This window comes from Lactuca sativa, chromosome 1 (genome assembly GCF_002870075.4).
Source record: "Lactuca sativa cultivar Salinas chromosome 1, Lsat_Salinas_v11, whole genome shotgun sequence".
Taxonomy (NCBI): Eukaryota; Viridiplantae; Streptophyta; class Magnoliopsida; order Asterales; family Asteraceae; genus Lactuca; species Lactuca sativa.
This window is the reverse complement of record NC_056623.2, coordinates 9,908,114-9,922,014: the sequence shown is the minus strand read 5'-3', so window position 1 is coordinate 9,922,014 and position 13,901 is coordinate 9,908,114. Positions and strand designations below refer to the sequence as shown.

The 13,901-nt window shown below is 42.0% G+C and overlaps 1 long non-coding RNA gene across 1 annotated transcript; it reads left to right on the top strand.

The window, feature by feature from the left end:
- Positions 1-8,368: 8,368 nt before the first annotated feature.
- Positions 8,369-8,720, top strand: LOC122195807 (uncharacterized). Its single transcript, XR_006186622.2, has 3 exons — positions 8,369-8,422; positions 8,507-8,572; positions 8,659-8,720. It is a non-coding gene; the product is annotated as an uncharacterized LOC122195807 (long non-coding RNA).
- Positions 8,721-13,901: the final 5,181 nt, after the last annotated feature.

The following is a 13,901-nucleotide window of genomic DNA, read 5'->3' as shown; positions in this document are numbered from 1 at the left end:
AGGGCCAAAACTAGGGTTAAGATAAGGAAACCCTAATCCCTTAACCTAAGGCCGAAGCAGCTCATGGATTCTCATCCTTAAGGCCATGAACGAAATCTCTAGGGCCTTCCCTAGAGAATTTTGTCCATCCCTCCTAGTATGGTCCAAGAGCCAAATTCCACAGCTATCAATAAATTGCAAAACAACCCCTACACTATTAATTAATTCCTTTAATCCCAAAATTAATTCGATAATTTCTAATTAAATATTAATTAATTATATGGTTTCTAAATAATATATTATTTTCATAATACATTAATAAATCATTTATTTCAATTTATTATTCCAAATAATAAATTCTTCCTCTTTCTCAATTAATCATCCTGTCAAGTTGCTAGTATGAAGGCAACCCAAAAGGATTGTGCTACTATCAATACATGTATATACCAATTATAGTTATGGGCTTAGACACCTAATCCAACAATAAAGACCGTGTAAAATTCATAACCCTTTCATACAGACTCAGTTCTATACAATCTTTTTATCGACGAAATTATATTGACGATATCTTCAATTCTCAATTAGATTTTTTTCTAACAATCGATCGATCTTAATTTTGATTTTTGTTTCGCAGATTGCTACACTTAACTTCTAAAAGCCATAACTTCCTCATATGAAGTCAGATTTGGACGTTCTCTATATGCACGCTGTAACGCTCTAAAATTTTCAACCAATTTAAACATTCAATCATATAACAATTCACATTCAACCCAAACCCAGTCCAACAACCATGTGCACATAAACATTCAATCATATAACAATTCACATTCAATCAAGCCGATCTAGAAAATCACATAACATAACATCATCCTAACCAGGATACCGACCAAACCGGTCACTAGCATAATACCAACCTAACTGCCAAGATGCAAACATAGCAAAGCAATAACATAACAACGATACCCGGATCACAATCCGATAAAGGGTCGGCCTTGGTGCCTCAGACCCTGTTGATATAGTGAGGACAACTCACCTCACAACTGTCGACTGAAAGATAAGACCAAGATGCTCCGACCACTTATACGATCTCCACCACTAGCCAACACCAACACTGAACTCAAAACAAATGCCAATAATTACCAAAATGTCACTGGAAGTCAACTGGTCAACCCTTGGTCAAATTCAAAGTCAAAGTCAACCTCCTGACTGACTCTACTCGCCGAGTCAACCCGATGACTCGTCGAGTCCCCATGCTCAGAACCTTCCCAATCCGCGACTCAACTCGCCGAGTCCTCCCTTGACTCGCTGATTCATGGCTCAACCAGAAGAAGGTGAGGACCTCACGACCAGACTCGCCGAGTCCAAGGCTATCTTCAACCAACTCGCCGAGTTGTTCTTCCAACTCGTCGAGTTCCTGCCCATCTTCAAGCAACTCGCCGAGTACACCTTTGTGACTCGCTGAGTACCCCTAGATGTTAATCCATACAAAAGCTTTCCAGGTCATGCAGATGATCCAAACCATAGATCTACCCTTCTACAACCCATCCATCACGTAAAGTGGCAAACTTTACGTGAATCCAAGTAGATCTAAGCATTTTACACTCTAGGGCTAGGGTTTGGGACAAAAGGACTTCACCCACAACTCTTGTGCATAGACTTTATGGCTTTCTGGATTAATGACAACCTAGATTTGAGGTAGCAACCTCAGATCTTACACCAAACTTGAGATGGACCTCATTTATGCCCCAAAAACCCCACAAATGATAGATCTAGATGCACAATATCTCCATCAGCAGATAATTACCTCAAATGAAAGCTCCAACTGAAGAATAAGCTGAATCTATGCAAAGCCCCTTGCTCTAACCTTCTTGCTCTTGACTTCTCCTTAAGATTCCCTCCACAAAGGCTCCAATCTCTCACAAGGAAAGCTCACACGAATCTAGGGCTTCTGGAACTCAAGGGGAAGGTAAAGAGGCTGGGGGAGAGGACATCATGTTCTTTATATAGGGCTTAACCCCCGAATTAGGGTTTTCTCCACTCAGCACCAACTCGCCGAGTCCAGCCACCGACTCGCCGAGTTGGCCACTAAACACGCATCCAGAATCGCGACCCTACTCGCCGAGTCCACCCATGGACTCACCGAGTTGCCCTTTCACATTTTCACTTTGAACCCTAAACTTGCACTCCTGAACTTGGGATGTTACAATTCTCCCCCACTTAAATTAGGCTTCGTCCTCGAAGCCTGCGGCAACTCAACTCCAGAACTACTCCCGCAATGCACCACCTAGCATTAAGCAGACTAGGTTCTTCAAGACACAACTACTGAAACCCAAAACCCAACTTTCCCCTTCTTGCGGTGTTCTGTCCACCGCTTCCAGCCGGCCATTGGCCTCATCCTCTGATAACCACATTTATCAGCCGAGTACCACTCCATGATACTTCACTCGCTCCAAATCACAACAACCACTTGACTCATACGAGCTAGTGATAATCCTGAACCACCGGAATCCCGATTTGAGTCCAACTTTATCCACTCCATGCTGACAGGATGACACATCCCTCAGTCTTAGTGCAACTCCCATGAGTTCTCCTCCGCAATCTCATACCCATGCTGAACTGGCTCTAGTATCCTCAAGTTGGGAATACCAGTCAAACTGACGACACCTCCAAACATCCCCCAGGATGAATTACTACTACATACACCATTCCTTGATCAAAATCAAGCTGGGAATCCATGACTCCATCCTTGCATCCATTCCGAGCCTCTTGGCTCTACACCCTCAGAATTCCTTCCGTGACCTCAGCAGACATCCGATCCGGATGTGATTCCATACCACTGCCGCAAACCCGCTGCTCAATGACCATAATTGGAACACCTCAATCATAACTCCACACTACTGCTTTTACTTTCGTGAATGTACACTCCCTCTTGAAGCTACATTCTTTTCCCTTTCCTTACCAAGGAAAACCACTTGGCTGCCTTGACACTACCACAAGTGCCTCGGTGCTCACCCAATACTAAACCATTTCCTTATAGCATAACCGCTATCCCATGCACTACACATACTCTGAATCCGCTCGCAGGGACTCTTGAGTCCATGCATTACCTCCACTAATCGTGATCAATATCCGGGGCCAGACCTTCTGATGTTATCACATCACGACATACTCATTCCATATCCTCATACAGATCTATCAACACATGCAGAGTCTTCAGCATGACTAGACCGCCTTACCAGGCCTTTAGCCCATCTGGACCACTCTCAGAACCTTCAACAGGTCTGGAGTGCCCTCCAGTGCCTTCAGCCTGTCTGGACCGTTCTCCGAGCCTTCGGCCTGACTGGTACGCCCACCGGCCTTCAGTCTATCCGGACCGCTCATCTAGCATTCATCATCCCGCACTATCCCTCCAGAAAACTCTCCCATGCATACTGTTCTTGCCCTCTATGGGTTCCGAACTCTATCTCCACCCTACATACTCAAACCAGGCCTGATCCCAGGCCTTCCACAATCAATCACCCTTGGTCTGCATGCCACCCCGCCTGTCTGACATTTGCTCATACCAGCCTACGCTCGGCCGACAGAACCACTGTTGAATCCCAACAGCTAAACAACTTCACATGCTTATCGATCTTCCGGAGAATTCTCCAATTCTCCCCCACATAGAGCACTGACTATCAACCACCAGTCGCCATCACCGACCTCCCTCAACAACCCTACACAACATAAACCCTTACACACGAACTGATTCCCACCAGAACGACCAAACTTCACAAATTTACATAACAACACTGATCATCCCGGGCTCGAAAGAAACTCGATCTTCAGCTAACCACTCCTCAGACTATAGATGCTACCCGACATTCCGACCAAAAGCCAGATTCCCACTAATAATCCTCATGAATGACAACCAACAAAATTTCCATCACCAAACCCATAACCATACCACAACCCTCAAAGAACAACGGATACAATACCAAAAATCACACAGCGAGACTAGCAAATAAACAATACTCCACAATAATCACCAAATAACAAGACATCAAGAAACAAACATACCCGCAGCTGCATCCGGCACTGTCCTGACGTCCTCCGCTGTAAGCTGAAAAGCACGACCCTGAGCCCTTGGGGCCTCCGCTCCACCCTGACCTCCACCCATAATCCTCAAAGTGGCCGGTGCTGGAGCCTGCACCAGTCCTGCAACAAGTTGTGGACAGTTGACCCTCAAGTGTCCAACCTGATGGCAATGATAACAAATCCTCAAATCCCGAACCGGGGCTGTCTGCCGACAATCCCTCGCATAGTGCCCCTCCTTTCCACACTTACGGCATGCACTACCAGACCTACAAACTCCGGTGTGACCCTTCCCAAACTTCCCACAAGTGTGACTGCTCTGATCTCCCAATCTAGAATCAACGGTCTTAGACCGTTTCGGCGCCGGCTGCGACTTCACCGGAGCCTGCCTCTGCTCTCGCAACTGCAACTCAATCTCCAACTCATGCCGTCTGGCGGCCTCCTGCAACTCTAACAAGGTCTCACACCTCTACGTAGACACAAATTGTTTGATATCCCTCTTGAGCATACTTAGATATCGGGACATCTGAGCCTGCTCCAAAGCGAACTCAGGGCAAAACATCGCCCTCTCAGTGAACATCCTGGTGATCTTCGTCACCGACTCCGAATCCTGCTTCAGCTCAAGGAACTCCTGAGCCAATCTCTCCCTCTCAACTCGCGGTACATAACGAGTGCTGAACATCTGCCGGAACTGATCCCATGAAACCGCAGCTCTCTGCGCATCCGAATATGACCTCGTGGTCAATCTCCACCAATCCTTCGCCCCGAGCCTCAACAGGTTCAGAGCACACCTCACCCTCTGATCAGCAGGGCATGAACATGTAAAGAAACACCCTTCCATGTCCGACAACCATCTCATAGCAACAATCGGGTCCTGAACCCCATTGAAGGTAGTAGGCTTCGTATTATCGAAATCCCAATACTGAAAACCTCGACCGGCTCCTCCCCCTGTTGCTGGTACAGCCGCTGTAGCCGCTACGGAAGCCGTCTCTGTGAGAGCCACATAGCGATCATCAAAATACTCAATCATGGCGGTCTTGATCGACCCGAACAGTTCCGGAAACTCGGCCCGGTACAAACCTCATCATGCAGGATCTCACGAATCCTAGCGTCCAACTCGCCTGTGCTCATCTGACCAATAACCTCGGGTGGTACTGACCCGCCCCAACCGCCCTCTCCTGCTCCCGATCCTGACCCGGATCTGCTCCCAGCATGCCTCGTAACCACAATACTGATAAAACACCGCAAGATCTCAGATACTTCCCACAAACCCAGGAACCAACTCCCAACCCAACCCTAGAGGTCATGGTTTCTTTGATACGCGTATGGGTCTTGTGCTTTCAGTAGTACGGGCCCATACTACCTTCCACACCTATCTATATTTGTATCAAGTATTACCACAACACCCTAGTGAAAAACATACATAACAAGCGCTCAACCGTCACTCCTAGAGGAACACCGGAAATCTCCCACAGAGGAACCCTAGGCTAGCAGGCATCATAAATCAGGCAACATTATCATGAGATCCTGAAGATCTATTGCCTAGTACTAGCATGTTGTTCTATCAAAGCTCAAAAACAAATATCATGTATGGTATTTTGGGGTTACTTACTGGCTCCGGCTGATCGTACCTCCGTGTCCTCCTTTACTCATTTTCAAAACCCTTTTAAATTCTCTTTTGAAAACTCTCCCTGATTTGAGACTGGATTCACATGAATGTTCCTCCAATTCACTCAAACCAATGGCTTTGATACCAACTTGTAACACTCTAAGAATTTCAACCAATTTAAACTTTTCGAAAACAACCCAGTTTCATAAAGTCATTACAAAAAGGTTTTCAATACAATTATTATCAGAGTCTTCCACTACTAGAAAAACAGCCTTTTACGACGCGCAATCAATGACACGCGCTGATAGAGGACACGCATTTGAGCGTGCTCTAAAAATTGATGTCAGTTTTCCAAAATATGAAGCATAGAGGGCACGCATTTTTGCGCGCCCTAAAATTAGTGTCTAATAAAAAATAAAAATAAAAAACACGGAGGGCACCTTAAATAAAATGTGTGTCGTCTAACCATGTCGCTTTATAAATTTTAATGAAACGCGCGTTTCATTTTGAGGGGGAAATGAAACCCAAAAATTAAAAAGCCCGCTTTGTTTCCACCGGCTGAAAACCCTAGCTCATCCCCGCCGAAAACCCCCTTTCTTTCTTTCTTATCTCTCACTTCTCAAACTTCCATTCACCTTCCGCCATATGCTGCTTCTTCGACCCTTCTGATTGTCTCTCACCGCCGTCGACTTCCAATGAAAGACGACCGGTCTTCCCCATCACCATCTATCTTCCAAATTACTAGACTAACCTCACCGCCTTCTTTCATTCACCGCCTCATCCAACTGACATGGATTAATCCTTACACCTTCTGCCGATCGATGTCAAACCTCTTCTGATAATCCACCGCCCATTCACAATTATCTCCATCTCCTTGTGGAAAACCCTCATCCAGTCTAACCTCCACATCTTCTAATCGATTGGGGCCACTTTCTTCCACTGATCAACACCAGGTGACAACCAGAGAAGATGGAGATGGAGTCGGCCACAATAGACGTTGGTTGGTCCGCCTCTCTGTCGTTTACCAGCATGATCCCCCCTTCTTTCACTCTCAAAACCTAATCCCCATTTTTAATATATGTTTAATGTTTATATCTGTTCTCACATGAATTTCTATTTTTATTGAACCCATCGTTACCAGAAAGTGAGAGGGAAGGAGAAAGACGAACAGGAAGATTTAGGGTGACACACGTATGATGAAGGTTTCAAAGAGTAGAGACAAGCTTTTCTTTGTCCCAAACATATGGTAAGAATTATTTGCTTCATTGAATATTTCTTCAGCCAATTATCTTTCCTAAAGTTTCTCCTGTTTTTCTCTTCCGTTACCATGACTCTTTCATCACACTTCTTTTGTTGTTTGAAGACCTCCACTATACCCCGCTCGGTGCGCACAAAGCTTGAGATTAGAGCTTATTCATGGGCCGATGGCAGTGGTTATTCAGATGTTTTCCCACCAGATATTTATTTTTTTTCCAAGGGTTTATGTGTCGATTATGTTTTTGGTTTGTTTTTACATTACTTTGTCTTGCCCATTTTATATTGAGATTTGAAAGGGTGTTTTACTATGCAGTCCAACTGTTCGATGAAATGCTTGAACCAAGGATTCGTTAGAGTTAATAACTTATAAGGAACTGCATTGGTGAGCCAATATCTTTCTAAGGTTAGAGAAGTCAAGGATTAGGGGAGAAAATAGAGAAGCCACAAGGAAGCTCAGGTCTTGCTTGCAGCTGTAACTGTTGCTGTTGAAATGTTATTTGATAATAAAGGTTCAATACGCCTGAAATTTAAAATTGTAATCATTTTTGTAGTTTTTATTATAGTATATGTAATAAGTGTTTTTTGGTATTATCATTACTAATGTTGCTGATTTTTGGAACATATCAGGCAACTCATTTCATTGTCCCTGATCCATATGTAGAACAAAGAAATTCTTTGATGCAGCTGCATCTGGAAGGTAAACAACAAACATGAAATATCTCTTGAGTCTCGAGTCTTTACCTTGCTTTGTGATCGGTTTATCCATTTACACAACATGTTTGGACATATTCTAGTAATCTCTTAAGTCTTAATACCCATTATTCGTTATGCTTGCAGAGATCTTGGGAGCCAAGTGATAAAGCTGATCTTCACAAGTCAAGGATCAATAGTTAGCAACAATGGCATACTACCACTTTGTCTACAAATATGTTGAAGGGGCATCAACTCAATAGGATGATATTCAAAGAAAACTTGGGAACTTACCTCCCAAGTGAAAGTTGCAAAGTTTGGGTCAGGTATTCCCATTTCAGGATTCGGTTTTGTGCGTGAGGTATCACAAGCTCCATCTGATGTGTGGGTGGTTGTTATTCTATACAAATATGGGTAATCACTAATTCATGGATACATATCTAAGTCTCCGGATGAGTTAGTGTTTAGAAACGAGTTCTTTTTGTTGTAGTCAATGGTTTGGATATCACGGAGATGCCAACTATTACACATATATATGACGCAGAGTGGTAACAATGTTCATTATCATTTTAAAAATAATTAATAGTAATACGTTTATATTATTATTAGTATTATTATTATTATTATTATTATTATTATTATTATTATTATTATTATAGATGATGATTCGATTTTTTTTATGTATGTAGGTTCAAAAGGTTGACTGGTAGAAGTGATGTGGCAGTTTCACCTCGTTACTATAAGTTTTATGCTCCAAGACATAAGTATAGGCGTTCTTCATCCAATTCTGTTTCAAGCATTTCTGGTTTTTCTGTAAGTTTTCTATGCTAATTTTATTTATTTATATTAATATTGAAGATAATGAATAATGATGACATATTATTGTTTTGAGTTTAGACTTTTCCTGGTGCTGATAATTCTTCTCCAATGTCTGTTGCTCAAGGATACCGCTCTTTTACTGAAGTAAAATCTTTTACTTTTGACCATTTTATTGATTATATAATTTTGAATAATTATGATAATAATATTTGGTGAATAATTATTTTCAGCCACATCCACAAGATGATGAACATCAGCAGGCATCATCAAAACAGCATATGCAAAGTCTTCCACACCAGGGTCAGTTTCATATTTAATCGCTAACTCATGGTCAACATGGTTAATATTCTCATTATTTGTTATTTATTTATTACAACATTGTGCTTTGAAAGTCATTTAAATCCAAATACAAAGCAATACTTGGGTAATTAAATAAGAAAAATAAAGTTCATGTTAGAATAGTATCAACACACAGAACAGGTGAATTGATGTTTTGTTATGCTTCATCTGCTGGAGAACGAGGCATCCAAGTTATTATTGCTGGTGCAGGGGGTGCAGCCTATTTGCTAGGTTTTATTCTCTACTTTACTTTTATTTCTTCTAAATACAACAATTTCATTTTTTTTATTTTTCATTTTTTTCCAAAATTTGTGATTAGGTATGGTAGCTGCAGAGGCATCCAAGTTATTATTGCTAGTTCAGGGGGTGCAACCTATTTTCCATGTTTTATTCTCTACTTTATTTTTATTTCTTCCAAATACAACAATTTCAATTTTTTTTTCATTTTTTTCCAAAATTTGTGATTAGGTATGCTAGCTGCATTGACACCCTTACCTGTCATTGGAGTTCCTGCGCGTGCTTCAGCATTAGATGGTCTTGACTCCCTTCTCTCAATTGTTCAGGTATATTATATTTTATATACAACAATCTACTATCATCTATTTCTTTATTATATACTTTCACTTCACTTTTTCCTATTATAGTATTCTACTTTGAAAATTCTACAAAACCTTAATAGAAAGAAATAAAAGTAAGATGTTAAATTAATTACTGAAATAAATGGTATTTCTTGGAGATGTCAATGAAGAAAAGGTTTAGGCTGCTTAGTGATGAAGTGATGGAGCCTTTAACAAAATTTTATCCTCAGACATCCAATTAACCTAGAGCCCATAAGGACAATGATCATAAGACAGAACATACATTTTTTTGTCTTTGATTGTTTAAAGTTGTGGCTATTTTCAATAGTATTGGGGCATGTTCATCATGCAGGGTTCTGAAGGAGAAACCAAACTTGAGAAAGAGAAAATGGGAGATGTATGTTAGTTCTGGTAGAGCTAACAAATGGTTCTTCAGGTATGCAATACTCTAGGCATAATTATAATATAAAAGTATAAAAAATTTCATTTTTTGATATATATTTTTTGTTTTGTTTTGCAGAGGATACCCATCATATTTTCCCAAATTACCCCTTCCTCTGCAATGTTTTTTTGTTTCTGTGTATTTTGTGCATTAGGTAAAGTTGATGGAAGAAAGGAATATGAAGCCACTTGATTCAAATCTTGCAGCATTATCAGCAAAATGCAGTAAAGACTTGGAGTTGAATTTGGCTAAGTCATTCTTGAGTGAGATGGGCCAATGTACAACTGCTTATCCATATAATCAGCTGCTTGGAGCATCAGTCTTAAAGAATTATGAAAGGCAAATGCAACTTTACTTAGTAGGAATTTGATGTAGAGTAGATTAGATGCAAGTTTAGATATTGTAAAAAATAGAATTGTATGACATTAAATTTTATGCAATGGATTGTATTTTTTGTATATGATATTTTATTTCTATTATGAGACATTAAATGCAAATGTAATTTAAAAATTAATAAATATATAAATATATTTTTTTTGAACATTTAAAATTATGATACGCAAGAATGTGTGTCATCTTCATTTATGACATGGCCTTTCTTGACAGGGCTTCCTTGATACGCATTGCATGTTACAAACACGCGCGTCCTAAGGTTACAACACGCAAATGCATGTCGTCTTCCTTTATGACAGGGCCTTCCTTGATACGCATTGCGTATCATAACCGCGCGTCGTAAATGCACGTCATAAATGCGCGTCGTAAATGCGCGTCGTCTCTCTTTATGACAGGGCCTTCCTTGACGCGCATTTGCGCGTCGTCTGAGCCCTTTACAACGCGCAATGAGCATCGTAAAAGGCTGTTTTTCTAGTAGTGTTCCCAGAACCACAACATAAAACAAAATCATGAGGAGCGGTACGATCACGCCTTTGCCTTGCCACGGTCTCCTAAAGAACCTGAAAAACATTAAACCACAACTGTAATCACGAAAGCTTAGTGAGATACCCCTAAAATACCAATCGCATATACCATACACGCACAACATGCCATATCATAACAGAACACATAACAGCCATGCACTTCGGGTCTACTGTGTGACTGGTCCGCCGCACCGACCTTCAGTCCACCTGGTCCACCCTCCGAGTCTAGCCATACATATCGAGTCTACAGTGTGATTGGTCTGCCCGCACCGAGCCTTCAATCCACCTGGTCCACTCTCTGAGTCTACAATATGACTGGTCCGCCCGCATTGGGCCTTCAGTCGGCCAGGTCCACTCTCTAAGTCTATAGTATGACTGGTCCGCCTGCACTGAGCCTTCATTTGGCCTGGTCCACTCTCCGAGCCTCGACACGTCTGGTCCGCCCTCTTGGAGCCTACAGCCTATCCGGACCGCTCATTGGGCCTTCGGGACAACCGGTCCGCCCTGGGTATGTTGGCCTACAGCACAAAGCAGGGCCCGCCTCAACCCAAACCCAGTCCAACAACCATGTGCACATAAACATTCAATCATATAACAATTCACATTCAATCAAGCCGATCTAGCAGATCACATAACATAACATCATCCTAACCAGGATACCGACCAAACCGGTCACTAGCATAATACCAACCTAACTGCCAAGATGCAAACATAGCAAAGCAATAACATAACAACGATACCCGGATCACAATCCGATAAAGGGTCGGCCTTGGTGCCTCAAACCCTGTTGATATAGTGAGGATAACTTACCTCGCAACTGCCGACTGAAAGATAAGACCAAGATGCTCCGACCACTGATACAATCTCCACCACTAGCCAACACCAACACTGAACTCAAAACAAATGCCAACAATTACCAAAATGTCCCTGGAAGTCAACTGGTCAACCCTTGGTCAAATTCAAAGTCAAAGTCAACCTCCTGACTGACTCTACTCGCCGAGTCAACCCGATGACTCGTCGAGTCCCAATGCTCAGAACTTCCCCAATCCGCGACTCAACTAGCCGAGTCCTCCCTTGACTCACCGATTCATGGCTCAACCAGAAGAAGGTTAGGACCTCACGACCAGACTCGCTGAGTCCAAGAACAGACTCGCCGAGTCCAAGGCTATCTTCAACCAACTCGCCGAGTTGTTCTTCCAACTCGCCGAGTTCCTGCCCATCTTAAAGCAACTCGCCGAGTACACCTTTGTGACTCGCCGAGTACCCCTAGATCTTAATCCACACAGAAGCTTTCCAGGCCATGCAGATGATCCAAGCCATAGATCTACCCTTCTACAACCCATCCATCACGTAAAGTGGCAAACCTTACGTGAATCCATGTAGATCTAAGCATTTTACACTCTAGGGCTAGGGTTTGGGACAAAAGGACTTCACCCACAACTCTTGTGCATAGACTTTATGGCTTTCTGGATTCATAACAACCTAGATCTAAGTTAGCAACCTCAGATCTTACACCAAACTTGATATGGACCTCATTTATGCCCCAAAAACCCCACAAATGATAGATCTGGATGCACAAAAGCTTAATCAGCAGATTATTACCTCAAATGAAAGCTCCAACTGAAGAATAAGTTGAATCTATGCAAAGCCCCTTTCTCTAACCTTCTTGCTCTTCGATTTCTCCCCAACATTCCCTCCACAAAGGCTCCAATCTCTCACAAGGAAAGATCACACGAATCTAGGGCTTCTGGAACTCAAGGGGAAGGTAGAGAGGCTGGGGGAGAGGACATCATGTTCTTTATATAGGGCTCAACCCCCGAATTAGGTTCTTCTCCACTCAGCACCAACTCGTCGAGTCCAGCCACCGACTCGCCGAGTTGGCCACTAAACATGCATCCAGAATCGTGACCCTACTCGCCGAGTCCACCCATGGACTCACAGAGTTGCCCTTTCACATTTACACTTCGAACCCTGAACTTGCACTCCTGAACTCGGGATGTTACACACGCTCTCGCTTTTATGACAACTACGAATTTCATTTAGATTACATAGGGTAATAACCAATCTATCTCAGACTTGTATTTTATGATGCGCTTTGCCGTATTGGCCTAAACGCAAACTATGAAGAATCATAATTTCTTCATACAAATTTCGATTCAAGCAATCCATATATCTATGGAAATTGTATTGACGTTTTCTATGTGTTTATAATGATTACTTTGGCTAAAAATTAGTATATTTCTATTTCAAATTTTATAAACAGCAGTTTATATCGAATTCTACCGGAATGTGCAAATGAGGTGTTACAACTCTACTCCACCTAAAAAGATTTCCTCCTCTAAATCCAACTCCTAATGCTCTTAGATGTCGGCTTATTGGAGTTTACTAATGTCAACTTGTGATCTAGCCGACGCTGCCGCTTCGATATTCCCCATAGAACTTCATTTTCTCTCTTAGTCATATGCCTTAACTCCCTGCGATCTTCCAAAATCGGGAACTCATTGGTCTGGACTTCCAGATTCTTTGTTCTACGACAGACCATCGCCTTCATACATAATGTTGATACAGTCGGCTTGTTATGAAGTGATTCATTATGGAATTTTATCCACGACAACCCAACGGAATCTACTTTCTGGAATATGCCTCTAAAAAGGCTTATGAAATATCCTTAAAACACACAAATCTAGGTTGCAGGTGGTTTCTCTACCTAGTTAAGGTGTTCCAACATCCTAAAGCTTAACCAAGGCTACTATAATGGATTAATTGGTTTGGAACTCAGGAACAACTACTCTAATATCAGTAACGGACTCATTGTAAGGTTTGCTCCTTTTTAAACTTACTAGATTATAATGAACATTAGGTCACTAATAGACTTCTCGCGGGGCATTAACTACTTTACCTGTATCATGGTATAACTATTGCTCGAGTAATTTATTTCTATATCAGCTCATGACTCCTTGAGAAGCAAGAAATGCATAGCCTATGGGTAATCTTAGCAGAAGAATTCCTTCTTCTTTTACCCTGAACAATTGAACCTAAACAAGTAACCTCTATCTACTTGTGTTGTATCATTATAGTCCTCAACGTAGTGACGGAAAGTCGAAGTTCTCTTCACAGTTTTGTCTTATGGGACGGTTCTCCCCTACTTGGGTTCAATCCATCATCTGTTGCAACTTGTCATTAATCAAAGCCCAAAT